Below are 19806 nucleotides of genomic sequence, written 5' to 3' on the forward strand. Positions count from 1 at the left end.
ACAGAGATACCTATCTTAGACTGTAGAATTTCCAAATCGTCATCTTTTTAAACCATATGTGCAGAGACATTCCCGCTAGTCTGGTGGCTTTTGCCAGTGTGATGCTTTAAATTCTTACAAATCTTCTAATGTTAAATGGACTTCTTCTCTCCTTGCTACATAGAAATTTGCAGGAAAACCTAGTAACTTTTTTTCTGTGCTGACTAGTTTCACTGTAGTAGTAGTACAAGTTACTCTCTACATGTAACAATTCGAGGAAAATTTTGCTGTTGAATTGTGCCAAATATTTTTTTTCTGCCTTTGCTTTTTATTTTGAAATGCTTTTAACAGGTAAGATAAAAGTTAAGTGATTTAGATACACTGTAGTAACTGGTCGATGAAAAATGGCTTTTGAGAACTTGTTTCTAGTATTTCCACTTTCAGTAATTCAGAGACACATCCTTCTGTTTCTACCTTAACCAGTTGGTAAGTAGCCTAGTTTCCCGGGCAGTGTAAGTTGATTTTGATTGATGTTGTTGGTTGGTTTTGCTATTGATTAAATTAGCTTACAGGGACTTTGATCTCTGCAGTGCTAGTGTCTCGACTGAGTGAATTTTTGTTGCTATCTCTGCACCATCCACATACTTAAAGCCTTCTTGAATGTCTTACTTCCTGAACTTACCTTTCACTTACTGTTACCTTTCTTTTACTGTTTTGAATTGTGGGCATTTCCTAGAGTTTTCATCCATAGTTGCTGTCTTCTCTTATACATTCCTTTTTGTGAGCTCAACCCTCTTCCAGTTAACCTATTTCAAACCCACCTTAAGCCACACTGCAAGCCCTGTCTCTGGCGAACAGCCAGAGGCCCATATTTTCAACCCCTTTCTTGACTCTGTTTCTTTCAGCAGGTTTGCAAGCTTAAGTGCCTGGCCAACAATGTCAATGCGTAAAAGCAGGCCTCAGGGTAAGAAAAAATATTTTTCTACACTAAGAAAAACAGCAGAGTAAGTGGAGTGATAAATAGCCCTTGACATAGGCCCAGGGTCAGGAAGACAGAATTGGGGACAGTGGGGGAGGGGAGATCACAGGCCCCATGCAGGCTGTTTGGCTCTGGCCGTTTGGTGCCATGTGGGAATATGGGCCCAAGGTTCCCCGGTCTTCTAGTTTTTGAAGAAAAGTGTAAATGAGGATTTGCTTGTTAAACTGTCTGAAATTTAAAGGATGGGCTGAATTTTTTAAAATACTGCGTTGGCCAAAAAAAACATGTCCGTGGACCAAGTTCAGTATATAGGCTCCTAGTTTATAAGCTCTTTTTGTAAAGGCGCTTTATGAGCTCTGTGTTATTATCAAGCACTCCCCTGTCTGTCTCCCATTCTTCCTTTCTGTCTCTGTTCCTCTAACGGGAGAACCATCTACCCAGTTATTCAAGTGAGGAACTTCCAAATCATCATTGACTCCTTCTTACCTCATTGCTTCTTTATTTTGGAGAGGGATCTGGGTCAAGGGAAAAGCTTTTTTGTGAATGAAGGCAGATTTGGACTTGTTTATAGGCAGAAGGGAGGAAGCCAACGGAAGAGGATGATGGACAGAACCCAGGATGTCCACTGGGGATGAATCCAGGGTGTAGAATCTCTTTTTGTGTGTGTGGATGTCCTATTTCCTTGAATTTCTTGAGGAAATTTATCATCTTTGTAGAAACATGTTCTTTGTTTTTTCATTTTAAGTCTTTTTTTCATTGGCATTCTTGAATTTGATCCTTCTTTTCCATGTTGCTGAATGTTCTGGAATGGATAGTGATTATACTGGGGAGTTAAGCTTTTCCTCTACCCTCTTAGGGTCTCTGGCTGGGCCTGAGAATTTTAAGTTGACATAAGACAGATTGGAAAAGCATAAAAATTTTTTTTAAACATGTACATGGGAGCTTTAGCAGGAAAATGAAGACCCAAGGAACCGTTGGGGCCTAAGTGTTTATATATTAGGTTGAATGAAGAGTAGTGATTGTAGAAAAGACACTAAAATGTATGGGGAGGCTAACGTAAGGTGGTAGGCTTTATTTAAAAAGAATTTGTTCGTACAGATTCTTCTTAGCTTCGACTCTCTGTTTCTAATACTCAGAATGTTGTTTTTCCTCCGGAAGCAGGAATGGGAGTTTTCATATGGGAGTTTTATCTCCTGTTTTCAGGAAGAAAAGGGGGAGGTCAGCATGGACTTGTTTTTAAGATGTATCTTTAGCTCAAAAAAGTCAGTATACCAAATCAGCATGTTTTGGGGTGTCATGTTTTAAACCCCCTTGATTGTTTATCATAGATTTATATGTAGTAAACGATAGAACCAAAAGGTTGACTTCAGCATTGTCCTACAGGTTCTATTTCCCTGGTAGTGCTGTGCTCTGATTTACAGGAGCCATGGCCGGTGGGCAAGCCATATGGGTGAGTTCCCCATAAGATGTGTGAGTTATTTGTCTTCGGAGTGCAGGGAAACTCCATTATAAGTTATTTGGAACATTGTCCGAATTCTCTTGTCCAAAGGATCACTGTGGGTATTCCTCGTGGCTTTAATCTGGGGCTAATACCACCCAATACATTTCTTCTAGAGAAGGGACCCATGCAGGTGTCATGTTCTTTAATTAACTGCCTCAACATCCAAGGTGTATTTCTGCTGACACTTGTTTGTTGGGTTTTCCTAGAGTCTGCTAGGAAAGTATATTTGAAGGTTCATCCCCTTCTTCTTCCTTCTTCCTCCTCCCCTCTCCCTTCTCCTCCCTCTTCCTCCTCGTCCTTCTTTCGTAGAGAGAGTGTGAGTATGAGCAGAGGAGGAGCAGAGGGAGAGGGAGAAAGAGAATCTTAAGCAGGCTCCATGACGTGGGGCTGGACCTCACAACCATGAAATCGTGACCTGAGCTGAAATCAAGAGTCAGATGCTCAACCAGCTGAGCTACCCAGGTGCCCTGATCCTCTTACTTCGAAGGGGTCTTTCAGTTCTGTTGAATTTCATTTTCAGTCTGTTTCAAGTGTGCTTTCTGTTTCTCAGAACTTGTCACTACTCTGGTCTGCCAGTGCCATCTGTCCTGGGATTTCCTGCATTTCTGTGAATTTATTTGTATTTTTACATTTCTTATAAAATTTGAGATAGGAGGAAGGCCAGAAGGTAAATTTGTGAGTTATTAGCAGTTTTGAACCAGAAATCTTTTCTTTTTATACAGTTTCGCCTCTCTATTTCTGTTCCCCCTCAATCCCGTCTGTGTACCGATCTCAAATGTAGCTTGCCATTTACTTTTGATAAATGCCTATGGCATTGCGAAATGCTAAATGCTAAATTGCTAAAGGTTCTTTGGCTTGGAATGTTTTTGCCCTGTTGTTCTGCCTGGGAAACACTATTAGGGAAACATACAGCCCAGTAGCTCGACTTAGAGCCTATGTTCAAAACTGGGATCCAACAGCACTTAGTAGCCATGTCACCTTACAGAATTGTATCCTTAGTTTCCCCGGCCCTCCTGAGAATTGAGGATAATAGTCGTATCTGCCACTTAATGTGGTGAGGAGTTAGATGGGATAGTCGAGGTCAAACACCTGGGACCTAGTAAGTCCTGAGATACTGCTAGCTGAATTTAAAAGGTCAGCTGATGAAGTGCTAACCTTCACAGCTCTGCCGCCCTGTTGCCTTCTCTGTTTTGCCCACTTCCCTCCCAGCCCCCCTCCGCCTTCCCCAGACCCCAAGTCAGAAGTCCTGTTCCCCTGTTCTTCCCACAGCACTCTGTCATACTGATACTCTGGTGCCCTGCTCACAGTCTGCTTTTATTTCAAGTTGGTCGGGGAGTGTCTCAGTCACTAGGGGTGGTCTTTTGGTAGGCTAGTGATGCCTTTGTTTTCCCAGGTAAACTGAGTTAAATTAAGGTGTTTCTTTCTTTGTGTGACCCAAACCATTGAAACTCATAGTGGGATTCTCATTTTGCCTAGTGTATCAGTCAAGACTCTCTAGAGAAACAGAATCAATAGGAATACACACATACATACATATGTGTGTTTGTGCTTATAAAATATATATTTTTCCCCAGTTTTGTTGAGAAATAATTGACATACATCACTGTATAAGTTTAAGGCCTACAGCACAATGGTTGTGAAATGATTCTGATAACAGGTTAGCTAATGCCCACTTTCTCATAGAGATAACGGTAAAAAGAAAAGAAAAAAATGTTTGCCTTGTGATGAGAATTTTTAGGATTTACTTTCTGAACAACAACCTCCCTACATATCATACAGCAGTATTAGCTGGCTGCTAATCATCATGCTGTACATTTCATCCCCAGTACTTACGTGTCTTGCAACTGGAAGATTGTACCTTTTGACCACTTTCCTCCAATTCTCCCTCCCCCTACCGTCTGCCTCTGATAACCACAAATCTGACCTCTTTTTCTATGAGTTTGGATTTTGTTTTCTGTTTTGTTTTGTTTTAGATTTCACATATAAGCGAGATCACACGGTATTTGTTTTTGTCGTTCTCTGCCTGACTTATTTTAGTTGGCATAACGCCTTCAGGGTCCGTCCATGTTGTGGCACATGGTAGGAAACTTCGGTTTTGGGGATGAAAGCCTTCAACTGATTTGATGAGGCCTTCCCACATCAGGGGTCATCTCTTTTACTTAAAGTCAACTGATTGTTATGGCTGTTAATCACATCTACAAAATTCCTTCACAACACCACCTAAATTAGTGTTTGATTAAATGACTGCATACTATAGTCTAGCCAAGTTACCATATAAAACTGTCACACCTAGTGTAGGCTTCACCAGTGTAGAAGGACACTGCATGATGGGTTAAATACCATGTCAGTAGATTTTTAGGCCACCAATGCTGATGTCATTAAACATCCAATTGTATATTTATGCTTCAAGTTGTTAACAATTCTGTTTTTAGTGACCGTAGAGCATGTATGGTGATGGTGAGGTCTGTGCATGTTTATCCAAATTATCGGAGAAGGCTGTTCTCTCGCATTTTGAGTAGTTATAAATATGACATTTATGATTTGAGCCTGTTTCCTTCACACTTATTTTTAGTGAAAAGATCTGTACATTGGCTGAGTTTCAAAAGAACCTGGTTATTTAGAATTCAGGCCAAATGCACAGTTGTTACTGTAGAGAGGAAAGCAAACATTGCCTTATGATTATTCTCTGTTCTCTAAAGGAAAGAATGGAGAATTCGTGTAGCAAAATTATGGCTTAATAAATTTAGTGACTGGTAGACTGATAATACTGAGTGCATACCCTTGAGAATGAAAACTAATTGTTTCCCCAGCATACTTCTAGTGTGTGCCATTGTGGTTTGTTTTTTCTGTTAATCGGTATAGTTGCTTCTTACATAAGTAAAGATTATTACCTCTGCTTAAAATAGAAATCTCTTCTCGGCTGTGGAATTGCTCTTTTTAAAATAATGCTGTTAGAAGGCAAACAGAATGAGTTAGAGGTGAATTGGGTAGAACTGTCACTTGATGTCTCTATGTAACTTACAATCTGTTTTATAGATGTTAGTACAATTCCTACCCATGTAAAATATGGGCTGTAATGTTCTGTTCCGAACACTATTTAAAACATTAAATTTTTTTAAATGTTTATTTATTTTTGAGAGAGAGACAGAGTGCAAGTGGGGGAGGGGCAGAGAGAGAGAGAGAGAGAGAGAGAGAGAGAGAGACACACACACACACACAGAATCCAAAGCAGGCTCTAGGCTCCAAACTGTCAGCACAGAGCCCGATGCGGGGCTCGAGCTCACGATCTGTGAGATCATGACCTGAGCTGCAGTCAGATGCTTAACCGACTGAGCCACCCAGGTGCCCCTGAAATGTTTAAAATCAAGAAGAATATATTGGTGGTGCCAAATTGAAATATGTAATTTTTTCACATTGTTAACATTTGTTAGCCGTACCGTGTAAAGAAACTTTTGCTTTGAGGGTGGTTACGAGGGGTGCACCTCACTTGAACCTCCCAGCCAGCTTAGCTTAGCAAATGGTGGGTGACAGTGTCAATCACTGTTAGAGGTTCAATGCTATAACTGAGCGATTGTGTTAGTACAAATGTTTTGTTTTTAATTTCATAGTATTGATTTGAAAAGTTGTTTACTTGGGGGTAGAAAGTTATACTGTCATAATATATTTTTTTAAATGAATCAGTGGTCTAATTGGGATGAACCAGAGAGAAGGGATCTCATCTGTTTTGGTAGTTGACTAACAGAATAGCTGTTTTTTCTTTTCTTTATATATATTTTCTTTTGAAAAACTATAGTGTGTATGATGCCTTCTCAAGTGTCTTATTTTATTTTATTTTATTAAAAAAATTTTTTTAATGTTTACTTATTTTTGAGAGAGAGAGAGACACAGACTGTGAACGGGGAAGGGGTAGAGAGAGAGGGAGACACAGAATCTGAAGCAGGCTCCAGGCTCTGAGCTGTCAGCACAGAGCCCGATGCGGGGCTCGAACTCACAAACCACAAGATCATGACTTGAACTGAAGTCGGACGCTTAACCAACCGAGCCATCCAGGCGCCCCTCTCAAGTGTTTTAATAGCACTTTGGGAAATTAAGTATCCTCTTCATTAAGTAATAAACGAGATCTACAGTTTTTTGTTTTGTTTAATCTAATGTTTGCCATGGGCTCAGTATTGTGTTCAAAGCTATAGAGAATTATATTATGATCTCTTAGAGGACTTAATGGTCTATGTCTTGGAAATATCCACAGTACTGAGCATAAAACTATAGGAGGCTTTTAATGACTATTAAGTAGCACTGACCCAGCCTTTAGTGAGCTTGTAATCTAATTCGTTAACATTTTGTATGTGATTCCTTTTTGTAAAAGTATTTAGGGAGGCTTTCCCCCTTGAATTTTTCCACATTCATGCATTTAGCCTCAGAGTTCACTGATTTTGCTGCAAACAAAATGACATTTCATTTTCCTGTTGGAATTTGGATTGTTTGCACTTTTCTGTGGTTATGAACGGTTGTATTCATCTCTGGGTGGCAGTTCTCCTGGTGACCTTAAATTTGGGAGTAGAATTATTGGTCGGTAAGATATACCCATGCTTGACTGTTTCCCAAAGTGATTGTACCAATGCATGACTCCCATCTGGGAGTTGGAATGTTTGCACTGCCCCACACCTGTGCCACACATTTGACATTGTCTGACAATTGTTAAATTTAGTCAAGCTGTGGGTGTGTAAATGTGCTTTTTATTTGTGTTTCCCTAATTATTGGCGAAATTAAGTATTATTTTATGTGTTTAAGAAGCTTTTATATTTTCTTTTATAACTTTCATCCATTTTTCTCTTGGATTGTCTTTCTTAGACATTCATAAAAGATGTATTCTAGATACTGTATTATTTTGTTGGTTATACATCTTCTGATTTGTGGTTTAGCTTTTTTTTATGGTGACTTTTAATGAATAGAAGTTTTTTATTTTAACGTAGAATGAATTTATTTTTATGGCTTTTCTTTTTTATGTTGCTAACCTGTTCTGAAGCCATAAAATATTCTTTTACTGGCTACTAAAAGTTTTATAATCCTGCCTTTTATATGCAAGTCTTCAGTTAAATTACAATTGATTTTTCTATAGATGGTGGAAATCTCTATAGAGATTCAGTTTAATTCCCCTCCACACACACATGAATAAACACATGTGCAAGTACCATTATTAAATAATTCAACCTTTCTCTGTTAATCTACAATTCCTGCTGTGTTGGAATTGATAGTTGGTAGGGCAAGTGCCTCACTATCATCTTCTTCTTGTGAAGTATCTTGATTCTTCTCGAGCCTTTGACTTTTCATGTAAACTTGATAATCACCTTGTCTTATTCCTTGAAAAGTTCTACAGATGTAGATAAAATGTGTGAGTGTGTAGGTATGTATGAGTACATATACATGTATATTCGCTAACGCTATCACTGAAGAGTGCCTCAGAGTAGTATCCAATGGCAATGAACACCTCTAGCGCTTGGATTTTGATTTCTGAATATCACTTTCTAATAAAAGGAACCAGGACTCTGTGGTTCTTTCCAGGGTGAGAAAGTAAAAAATGAGACTGAAACATCTATTTTCAGAAAGCAAGGGAAAGCTCAGAGAATGATGTGAAAATGACCCAGAAGCCATCTTGGAGGGGGTTTGCTCTGGCCAGATCTGGGACAGGTTGCGCTACAAAATAAATCATGGTAGTAATGTATTAAAACAACACTGCAAGCATACTTCTTTTCATCGCATTTCACTTTATTGCACTTCGCAAGGTAGTGTGTTTTTTTTTTTATAAATTGAAGATTTGTGACAGTTCTGTGTCCAGCAACTCTTTTGGCTCCATTTTCCAACAGCATGGGCTCACTTAGTATCTCCGTGTCACATTTTGGTAATTCCCACAATATTTCATACTGTTCCATTACTATTATATTTGTTATGGTGATCTGTGACCAGTGATCTTTGTAAGTATAACTGTTATAATTGTTTTGGGCCCCATGAATCCTGCCCATGAGATGGTGAACTTAACTGGTGAGGGTTGTGTGTGTTCTGACTGTTACTGACCAGCCCACACCTATCTCTTTCCCTCTCCTCTGGCCTCCCTTCCCTGAGACACAACGGTTTGAAATTAGGCTAATTAATAACCTACAGTGGCCTCTAAGCGTTCGAGTGAAAGAAAGAGTCATGTGTCTCTCGCTTCAAATGAAAAGCTAGAAATGATTAAACTTAGGAAGACCTGTGGAAAGCCAAGATAGGCTGAAAACTAGGCACCCTGTGCCGGAAAGCCAAGTTGTGACTGCAAAGGAAAAGTTCTTGAAGGAAATGAAAAGTGCTGCTCCAGTGAACACACGAATGATAAGAAAGTGAAACAGCCTTATTGCTGATATGGAGAAAGTTCTAGTGGTCTGCACAGAGGAAAATCAAACCAGCCACAGCATTCCCTTAAGCCAAAGCCTAATCCAGAGCAAGGCCCTGACCCATCAATTCTGTGAAGGCTGAGAGAGGTGAAGAAGCTGCAGAAGAAAAAAGATGGAAGCTTCCAGAAATGGGTTCATAAGATTTAAGAAAAGAAACCATCTTAACATAAAAGTGCAAGGTGAGGCAGCAAGTGCTGATGTAGAGGCTGCAGCAAGTTCTCCCAGAGATCCAGCTAAGATGACTCCAAGAAGGAAGGTGACAACACTTAGCAACACATTTTCCATGTAGACTAAACACCCTTCTATTGGAAGAAGATGCTATCTGGGACTTCCATAGCTAGAGAAGAAAAGTCAGTGCCCGGCCTCAAAGCTTCAAAGGCCAGGCTGACTCTCTTGGTAAGGGCTAAGACAACTGGTGACTTTCATTGGAAGCCAGTGCTCGTGGACCATTGTGAAAATCCTAGGGCCCTTCAGAATGATGCTAAATTTACTCTGCCCATGTGCTCTAAATGGAACAACAAAGCCTAGATAATAGCATATCTGTTTACCACGTGGTTTACAGAGTATTTTAAGCCCACTGATGAAACCTGCTTAGAGAAAAAGTTTCCTTTCAGAATATTACTGCTCATTGAGAGTACAAACCTGGAAATGTACAATCAGGTTAATGTTGGTTTCAGGTCTGCTAACACAACATGCGTTCTGCAGTCTAGGGATCAAGGAGTAATTGTGACTTTCAAGTCTTATTATTTAAGAAATACATTTCATAAGGCCATAGTTGCCATAGATAGTGATTCCTCTGATGGATCTGAACAAAGTAAATTGAAAACCTTTTGGAAAGGATTTAACCATTCTAGATAGCATTAAGAATATTCATGATTCATGGGAAGAGGCCATTATCAGAATATCAATATTAATAGGTTGTTGGAAGTGGATTCCAACCCTCGTGGATGACTTTGAAAGGTTCGAGACTTCAGTGGAAGAAGTCACTGCAGATGTGGTGGAAATAGCAAGAGAATTAGAATTCGAAGTGGAGCCTAAAGGTGGGACTGAATTGCTGTAATCTCAGAATAAAACTTCAATGGATGAGGAGTTGCTTCTTATGGATGAGCAAACAAAGTGGTTTCATGAGATGGAATCTACTTCTGGTGAAGATTGTTGAAGTGACAGCAAAGGATTTAGGATTAAACTTAGTTGATAAAGCAGCAGCTGGGTCTGAGAGCATAACTTGAATTTTTTTTTTTTAATGTTTATTTTTGAGAGAGAATGTGCACAATTGGGGAAGGGGCACAGAGAGGGGGACAGAGGTTCTGAAGTGGGCTCTGTGCTGACAGCAGCGAGCTGGCTAAAGTTGGATGCTCAACTGACTGAGCCACCCAGGTGCCCCTGAATAACTCCAGTTTTGAAAGATGTTCTGCTGTTGCTAAAATGCTGTTAAACAGCACGTGTGCTATAGAGAAATTATTCATGAAAGGAAGAGTCTATCAATGCAGTACACTTCATTGTTGTCTTATTTTGAGAAATTGTCACAGTCCCCCAAGCTTCAGCAGTCACCACCCTGGTCAGTAAGCAGCCGTCAACATTGAGGCAAGACCCTCCACTAGCAAAAAGATTACAACTTGCTGAAAGCTGAAATGGTAGTTAGCATTTTTCAATAAAGTATTTTTTAGTTAATGTATGTACATTTTTTTTTACATATAATGCAATTGCACACTTAATAGACTACAGTGTAGTACAAACGTAACTTTTATATGTGCCGGGGAGCCAAAAAAATTATTTGACTTGTATTGCAATATTCACTTTATTGTGGTGGTCTGGAACTGAATCTGCAGTCTCTCCAAGGTATGCTTGTATCCATCTATCACCTACAAAATACATACATTTATTAGAAAGCATGATATCTCTGATTTGAGTTCAACACCAATGTACATTTATCTATATCTATTATCTACTGAAATATGTGTGAAAACTCATCTCTGATTTGAGTTCAACATCAGAGAGTTCATTCTGGCCTTTCTTCTTCCTTTCTTTGTTTTGTCTCTAGCCTCAGAGTATATAGTCAAGATAGTGGTCTCCAAAGATGCTAGGTTAGTTCTTTTCCTCTGCATTCCTGTAAGTGGTTATGTTGTGCATTTGTAATGCAGTCCATTTGTCACTGATTGTATTTAATTTTGAATTACCCCACATACTGGTTGATTTTAATTCTTTACTTTCTTGATTTTGTGAAACGTTACCATGGTTACAAATGTCAAAACTAGACACAAATGTATATTTGGAGACCTGTCACTCCTTCTCTATTTCTTGTATTACAGATGTTCTGGCTGCCATAGATTTCCTGTACTCCTCGGTGCCTTTGCACACACTCTCTCTCTACCTAGAATGATGCTGTTCTCCTCTTCCTCCCTTGACCATCTTTAATCATTCAAAACCCATTTCAGTTCTTACCTGCTGTGGAAAGACTTCCTTTCCTCACCCTTTCTCCCCACTCCTCCTCCATGATAATTCCTGTGAATCTCTAGCTCCATAGCACTTGTGAATATTGTGTAACTGTTACAACATTTAATTTAAATTATTGACGCACAGGCTTGTCAGCTTCCTCTGTATAAGGCTTGTGAGCTCCTTAAAGATGGGAACATTATCTTTGCATTTCCAGCGTCTAGTGCAGTTTCTCACACTTATCAATTATGCAGTAAATGCAGTACAGTGAATGGGTTTCACTTTTTTTTTTCATTTATTTTTTTCTTTACTCCTTTGCTCTTTATTTCACTCATGATACAAGCCCATACAAAGAGAGTGTGAATCCTTATAATGTGCCCATGGTCTTGTTGTCTATGGCAATTATGTATTCTCTGCCTTTCCCAATATATTTGGGCACAACCCTGGTAAGTTAATGGCTTCCTCTGATCCCTGGGATGTTAAGTATCTAACTTTTAGACATAGTATAGATGGGTAAGATGAAGTCAAGATACAGAAACTGTTTGAAGTATGCAGACCTAGAAAGTCAAGACTATTTCATCTGTCAGGTTTGCTTCTTCAGTTTCAAAAACTGGAAGAAATTGTACTGGAAACAAATCTATTCAACAGTGTTTTTTTTTGTTGTTGTTTTTTTTTTTTAACGTTTATTTATTTTTGAGACAGAGAGAGACAGAGCATGAACGGGGGAGGGGCAGAGAGAAAGGGAGACACAGAATCGGAAGCAGGCTCCAGGCTCTGAGCCATCAGCCCAGAGCCCGACGCGGGGCTCGAACTCACGGACCGTGAGATCGTGACTCGAGCTGAAGTCAGATGTTTAACTAACAGGCTCCTCAAAATATTTTACTTTTAAAATCACGTATAACACATATTAAGTAAATCTTAAGTGAGCACTTTGATGAATTTTCCCAAATTGAACATGATCATGAAACCACCGCGCAAATCAGGGAATCCAGTATTACTAGCCCACCAAAATTCCCGGTTCTACTCTGATAAGGTTTTGGGGTGATGATGGGTTCAGAGCTGATGGCCAAGAAAGAATTCTTGAGACGTCTTTGGTGCAAAGCAAGGTGATTTAATGAAAGCACGGGGACAGTACCTGTGGGTAGAAAGTGCTGCACTGGGGTTGTGAAGAGTGACTGGTGATATACTGGAGTTGGGGGAGGTAAAGTCAAGAGGAAGTTTCTTAAGGGAATTTTCATATGCTAATGAAGACTCACAGGATACTGGAGGCCTACGTGTTGTCAAGCTAAGGCTGTTTTTCCCTCTATCAAAGCATTAACGTTGCAGCAGTAGGGAGTTCTTGGATTTTAGGCTATTGATAAGATTGCCTTTTTTTTTTTTTTTTGTAATTGCGCTAAGATATTTGTAAACCAACAGAGACTCTTATCAGTTTAACCGTTAGTTTTCTGTCCTTTCCTTTGTTCTTGGGCAGCCAGGAGTGCCTGAGGAATGTCACATGTATCTCACCTGGGGGTGATGCTCTGCTAGCTTGTGCTTTGCTCCCAGCTTGCCTAATGCTCCCTCATCACACCCCTTTCTGATCTCTTCTTACTCCTCTTCCCACCTCAGAGGTAACTATTATCCTGACTTACATAGGTGTACCTATTTTTGAACTTCATAAAATGTAATCATACACTGTATTCTCTCACCTGTGTGTCTTCTGTCTCAACATTACGTTTGTGAGATTCGTCTGTGTTGTTGCATTAGCGATGGTTCATATATATTTATTACTGTACAGTAGGCAAAGTACAGCCTGTGGCTGGTTGCTTGTTTTTGTAAGTAAAGTTTTATTGGAACACCGCCATACCCATTCATTTACCTGTTGCCTATCTGTGTAAATGCACTCCAAATGCAAAGTTGAGTAGTTGAAGCAGGGCACCCAGACTGTTGGTCTCAAAAGCCAAAAATATTTACTATGTTGCCCTTGCAGAAAAAGCTGACTGACCTCTGCTGTATCATATTTTGTTGTGTGTAGACTCCACAATTTATTTGTTACTGAGTTTCGGTTATTACAATGAATGCTTCTTTGACTATTACTGTGTGTGTCTTTGAGGCTATGCGTCTGCATTCCCTGGGAGTGGAATTGTTGGGCCACATTGTATGTTTATCTTCTGCTTTATTAGATACCACTCAACAGTTTTCTAGTTCGCACCCCCACTAGCAGAGCAGGAGAGCTGAATTGCTCTATGTCCTAAGACTTGGTATAGCCATCTTGATCAGTATGTAATTTTATCTCATTGTGGCTTTAATATATATGGTAAATGGTAATGAATTAGGTTATGCACCTGCCTTTTCATATGCTTATTGACCATTTGGGTTATCTCCTTTAGGTGGCCTATCTTTTTATTATTTTATCAGAGTTCTTTATATATGCTGAATGAGTCCTTTAGTAGATACATGAATTGCAAATATCTTCTTCTCTTCTGAGACTTGTACCTTCATTCATTCATTCTCCATTTGCTTATTTAGTTTATTTTTTAGAGAGAGAGAGAGAGAGAGCACTAGTGAGCCAGCAGCAGAGAGAGAGGGAGAGTGTGGAACCCGAAGTGGGGCTTGAACTCATGAACCGTGAGATTATGACCTGAGCTGAAGTCCCATGCTTAACCAATTGTGCCACCAAGGTGCTGCCCCTGAGACTTGCACCTTTATTCTTTTTTTAAAAAAAACACAGTACTCATTTATTATTACCACTTTCCATGGGTCAGAAGCCCAGGCATGGCTTAGTTGGATCCTCTCCTTGGAGTCTGATGCTGCTGCAAAGTGTAAGCCGAGCTGTGTCCTCATCTGAAAGCTTGGCCAGGGAAGAATCTATTACCAGCCTCATTTGAGTTGTTGGCAGAAGTCATTTACTTGCGGCTGTTTGTGTGTGGGCCCAGCTTCTCAGTGGCCATCTGCTGGAGGCCACCCTTTGACCCTAGAGGCTACCTGTGGTTCTCTGCCTTCTGGCTCTCTCCAAAGGCAATTCCCAACGTGGTTTTTTGCTTCCTCAAGGCCAAGAGAAGGATCCCTCACTGTCCAGTCTTCTGAGACAGTCTTTTATAGCATAATCATGGGAGTAACATCCCATCAATGTTGCCATATTTTGTTAGTTAGAAGCAAGTTACAGATCGCACCTACACTTAGGGATGGAGATTATACAAGGGTATGGATCATTGAAGGGTCAATTTAGGGTATATCCACTTCTTCCTTTCTGTCTGTCTCCTTATCTCCCTTCTCTCTACCCCTATTCCAAGACCAGCCAGAAATTCTGTCCTCCTTGTGTTTCTTTTTTTTTTTTCCTTTTCAGTGTTCTCTGTTTTTATTTAAATTTTTTAATATTTTATTTATTTATTTATTTATTTATTTATTTATTTATTTATGTTTAGTTTTCTTTTTCTTATTTTTTATATTTACATCCATATTACTTAGCTTATAGTCGATAATTTCAGGAATAGAATTCAGTGATTCATCACCTACATAAAACACCCAGTGCTCATCCCAACAAGTGCCCTCTTCAATGCTCCTTGCCCATTTAGCTTATCCCCCTGACCCACAACCCCTCCAGCAACCCTCAGTTTGTTCTCTGTATCTGTTTAAAAAACTTTTCAATGTTTATTTACTTTTGAGGGACAGAGAAAGACAGAGCATGAATGGGGGAGGGGCAGAGAGAAAGGGAGGCACAGAATCCGAAGCAGGCTCCAGGTTCTGAGCTGTCAGCAACAGAGCCTGATGCAGGGCTCGAACTCATGAACCCTAAGATCATGACCTGAGCCAAGTTTGGGTGCTTAACCAAATGAGCCACCCAGACGCCCCTGTTCTCTGTATTTAAGAGTCTCTTTCGTTTTGTCCCCCTCCCTGTTTTTATGTTATTTGTGCTTCCCTTCCCTTATGTTCATCTGTTTTGTATCTTAAATTCCACATGAATGAAGTCATATATTTGTCTTTCTCTGACTAATTTCACTTAGCATAATACCCTCCAGTTCCATCCACGTAGTTGCAAGTGGCAAGATTTCATTCTTTCTGATTGCCGAGTAATACTTCATTGTATATATATGCCACATCTTCTTTATCCATTCATCCATCGATGGACATTTGGGCTCTTTCCATACTTAGGCTACTGTTGATAGCACTGCTATACACATTGGGGTTCATTCCTATATCCTTTGGATACATGCCTAGTAGTGCAATTGCTATTGTCATAGGATAGTTCTATTTTCAATTTCCCTCATGAGGAGCCTTCATACTTTTTCACAGAGTGGCTGCACCAGTTGGCATTCCCTTGCACCTTTTCTTTTAATGGTGTTTTTATTTCTATGAACCTGAAGGTGATCATAATATGCCACCCCAAAATATGCTACTTTGGCGCAAGGATTATCTTGAGTGAAGGAAACTGAGCAACAGCAGATGCAGGAAGAGTTTTCTGTCGTTCCCCTGACAATGGGGCATAAATTTCCATTTGTCAAGGTGCATCCAGTCTCTGTACCTGGAAGAGGAGAACCCTTCTTACCACTGGAGAAACTTCAGTCTGTATAATCTTACTAAACAGTCCTATCTACCATACATTTCCTGGTTATCTTTCCAGTTATCATCCTTAGGAGCCCAATCCCCCTTTCCCTGTTTAGTCACTTCTCCACAATTTATTGCCCGTTGTTCAAATGGTATGTAAGCCCCTGAGTCAGACTGCTTCTTTGGGTTTTAACTTTTTTTCTGTGACATCCCCATGCGTGTAGAAATATTAACATAAACCTTTTCTCCTGTTAATTTGTCCTTGTTAGTTTAATTAGCAGGCCTCTAGAAACTGAACATGAGAGGGTAGAGAAAAAAATTCCTCCCTACAAACTAGATGCCAACAACATGGCTGAATCTTACATACACTGAGGAAGGTGACATTCGACTTGGTATTTGTAGCTATCCTCAGCCCTGTCAGGGCACAGCATCCCGAGGAAACCTCACAGCAGAGATCGACTTTTACGTTTTTAAGTTCTTCTCAATTAAGAGTGTGCTTTGCTGTATTGTTATTTGTCCTGAGGTCTGAATAGAGAAAAAGTTCTCATCTTTCATTTTCAAATATTCACAGCCTTTCCAGGGTTGTAGAGTCCCTAGTTGTGTGGGTGTGTTTCTTTAGCGTTCTGTGGTATGCTGAATATTCAAAGTGTTAATAAAGACGCAGTATCAGATATTTGAATCCACTTTGTATATTTTTTCTGAGAACTCTTCCTTCGTATCTCTGAGTTTAGAAATTTAGAAATTAATGGAAGCTGATTTATCTAACTTTAATTTGCAGTAATGTGAGTAGTGTTTTCTAAGGGGTGGACTACATGATTTTTGAGATCCTTTTAATAATTCCGTTTTTGTTTCAGTTTTACAAATAGCAGTCCAAGGCAATATTAGTTGATTAAAATGTATTTAGCTTGTTTGACGATAGATGCAGATGATTTGAACTTGAAAATATTGAGAGATACTCTAATATTACAGATGTTTTCTCTGACTTCTAATTTAAATGCAGCTGCCTACTTGCAAAGGCTGGTTTGTCTCTTTCAGAAAAACGATGAAACTTTTTTTTTTTGCAACTATTTTCTTTTAGTGAAATTTCTTTTGTACTTAGCTGTTGTTTTCCTGTTTTTGAACTGTTTTCTAACTATTTTATATTTTTCTTTTCTTTTCAGGTTATTCATTATTAATGTGAATGATGTTTAAATTTCTGCAGCCATGACACAAGAATATAGTAAGTGCTATCCTGTACTTCCTATGACCTACCTGCTTTAAAATGAGTTGACTTTGTGTCTTTAAGTTGGAGCAGTGGAAATACAGAAACGTTGTTTTTAAATCTACTTTCCTCAAAGGGATCAATTCATTTGGTCGTCTGCTTTTTGAGTCTATAGCCATATATATAAATTCCTAACGACAGTGATTAATTTCATCTTCAGATGAACACAGTATTGTTCAGGCTGTTCCCAGTAAACATCAGCAGAGCAGACATTAGGGTTGGATCCGTATCCTGCATCCCATTTATCTCCCATGTAGGAGCTCCAGGGTAGGCCCCATTAGAGGCAGTCCCATCCCTGCTTTGTCCACGAGTGACTCCTCAGCCAGTGTTGGCTGTCACCTGGAGGGAAGGATGGTTTCAGGAACGGCCCAGTAATCCTGCCCTGGCAGAGGAGACTCCTGGGCAGGTCTGCCAGGAACTTCTGGCAGAAGTCTTCTCATACTTAAAACAGGGCTAGAGGAAGAGCCTGCCACTCTCTCTCTCTCTCTTCCTCTGGATGTTGTTATGTGCTGGCATGAGATCTGCTGTGGCTGCAGCCTGAGCAAGAAGCCACACAGGGTGGAGGACAGAGAAGCAAGCCCTGAGGCCTCCAGAAGTCCAGGCCTTTGAGCCAGTGCATTTCCTTTTTGTTTAAGCCAGTTTACGTTGGGAGCCAAAACATCCTAAGTGATCCACTTAAACTCCATTTTATTTTTAGTAATCCATTAGTTTCTCCCTGGGGAATGTGGGAGTAATTGCAAAGCAAGGCAAAATAATACCATTAAATTAAACTGGCAGGGCGTGCTGGTGTTGACTGGCATCCTCGGGCGGCACCCTCTTCCCTCTCAACAGTTAACAGATAGAGTGATTTAGTATTCAAAGACAGGAGAATAAAATCTATCGCTTTCACTGTCTCTTTTCCCTCCGGAAGGTTTTGCCTTGTAATCAACCCACTTGGGCTGTGAGCTCTGAAGAGGGTCTTGGTCTGCTCGCCTGAAACCAGCTCCTTGTGTAGGTGCATACTTGGCGGTGTGGACCTGCTCTGTGTGTCTTACAACCATCTGTGGTCAAATTTCTGATTCCTTGTTTGAAAAGTTGATACTGGGGCGCCTGGGTGGCTCAGTCAGTTGGGCGTCCGACTTCAGCTCAGGTCATGATCTCATAGTCTGTGAGTTCGAGCCCCGCGTCGGGCTCTGTGCTGACAGCTCGGAATCTGGAGCCTGCTTCGGATTCTGTGTCTCCCTCTCTCTCTGCCCCTCCCCTGCTCATGCTCTGTCTCTCTCTGTCTGAAAAATGAATAAAAACATTTAAAAAAAAAGTTGATATGAATATTTCAGATATAAAAACAATAGCATCAGGAATAATACAATAAATACCCATATGTACTTTCCTACAATACCCTGGAGAAATGGAATATTTGCCAATTCTGTGGTGCAGTTAAACATCCAGGGTAATGCGCCCTAACAGCAGTGCCTTTCTCTACCTCCAAGGAACCACTGTCCTGATTTTATTCTTTCTTTTTTCTCATGCATTTTTGTCTGTGCCTTTATCACATTTGTGTAGTACAACTTTTTGTATGCTTTTTAACTTCAGGTAAATGTAGATACTGTATGCATTTGTTCTTTAAAATCACAGAGGAGTTGAGAGTAAATTCAGGATCGTGGCAAGAGGCTACAGATTTGTTCTGAGACACTTGTCAAAAGATCTTTTATTACTAGATGTCCTAGTGATCTATAATAAATCAGAGACTTTAGGGGTGCCTGGATGGCTCAGTCGGTTAAGCGTCTGACTCTCAATTTTGGCTCAGGTCATGATCTCACGGTTTGTGAGTTCGAGCCCTGCGTGGGGCTCTGCGCTGACAGTGGGGAGCCTCCTTGGGGTTCTCTCTCTCCCTTTCTCTCTGCCCCTCCTCGGCTCACTGGCTCGCTCCCTCGCTCTCTCAAAATGAACATTTAAAAAAAAAATGTGTTAGACTTTAAGTTGTGGAGTTTAATCAACATGTAGACAGCTTTTGATCTTGGTTTCTGTAATTTGGGGTTGGGTTTGCTGGTGAGTTCCTTTTCTTCACCTGCTTCTGCACCCCTGTGCCCCTCCGGCATGTGTGGGACCAACTGGATCATGACTGGGCTTTTCAGAGTATATTGGTTGCTTCTTTATTTAAGTAGCTCTAATCATCCCGCGGTCCGAGTGCGTGCTTTTGGCCACCTTAGGTAAATGTGCATTTTCCTGCCATCGTGCCTGCTGAGTTTACTTCTGTGCTTTCTAAACTGTTGGTTCGTTTGTTGTACTGGTGGCAGCAGTTCTGGGAGAGGCACCCACACCTATGAACAGGTTGGGAAGCACGGTATGTACTTTGGAACATAGTACCGCAGTCACTTGTTCTGTCTCTTTCTTTCCTTTGGTGTCCCAACTGGAGTCTTGGAGATCATTTTGTAGCATGCTTGTCTGAAATACATCTTCGGTCATTTAACTTCTGCAGTCAAATAACTCTTTCTTTTGCTCTTGGAGAATTCATATTACCCCTTATTCTTGTTTGGAATGTGGCCTCCACAGAACTGAATAGTCACTTCCATTCAGAGATCATTAATCCTTTCAATTTGAGGGCATAATTACTGATAAAGTGTCAGAGGAAGATTTATGACCATCAGAAGAGAATTTCTCCCCCCTCCTCCACCCCAGGATGTTATTTTTGTTTAAATGTTTAACATGTGGGGGGAAAAAAAAGTAA

General features: G+C 40.2%; 1 protein-coding gene across 13 annotated transcripts in view; it reads left to right on the top strand.

Moving 5' to 3' along the window:
- The window catches only part of SIPA1L1 (signal induced proliferation associated 1 like 1), a 362796-nt gene that overhangs the window by 161421 nt on the left and 181569 nt on the right, over positions 1-19806 (top strand). For all 13 annotated transcript variants that reach the window (XM_053889553.1, XM_053889555.1, XM_053889552.1 and 10 more), the window contains one exon: positions 16999-17057. The gene's annotated coding sequence lies outside the window, so the exon portion shown is untranslated. The remainder of the gene's footprint in view (positions 1-16998; positions 17058-19806) is intronic.

The sequence above is a fragment of the Panthera pardus genome, unplaced genomic scaffold (genome assembly GCF_024362965.1).
Source record: "Panthera pardus isolate Hobbes unplaced genomic scaffold, ASM2436296v1 HiC_scaffold_24, whole genome shotgun sequence".
Lineage (NCBI taxonomy): Eukaryota > Metazoa > Chordata > Mammalia > Carnivora > Felidae > Panthera > Panthera pardus.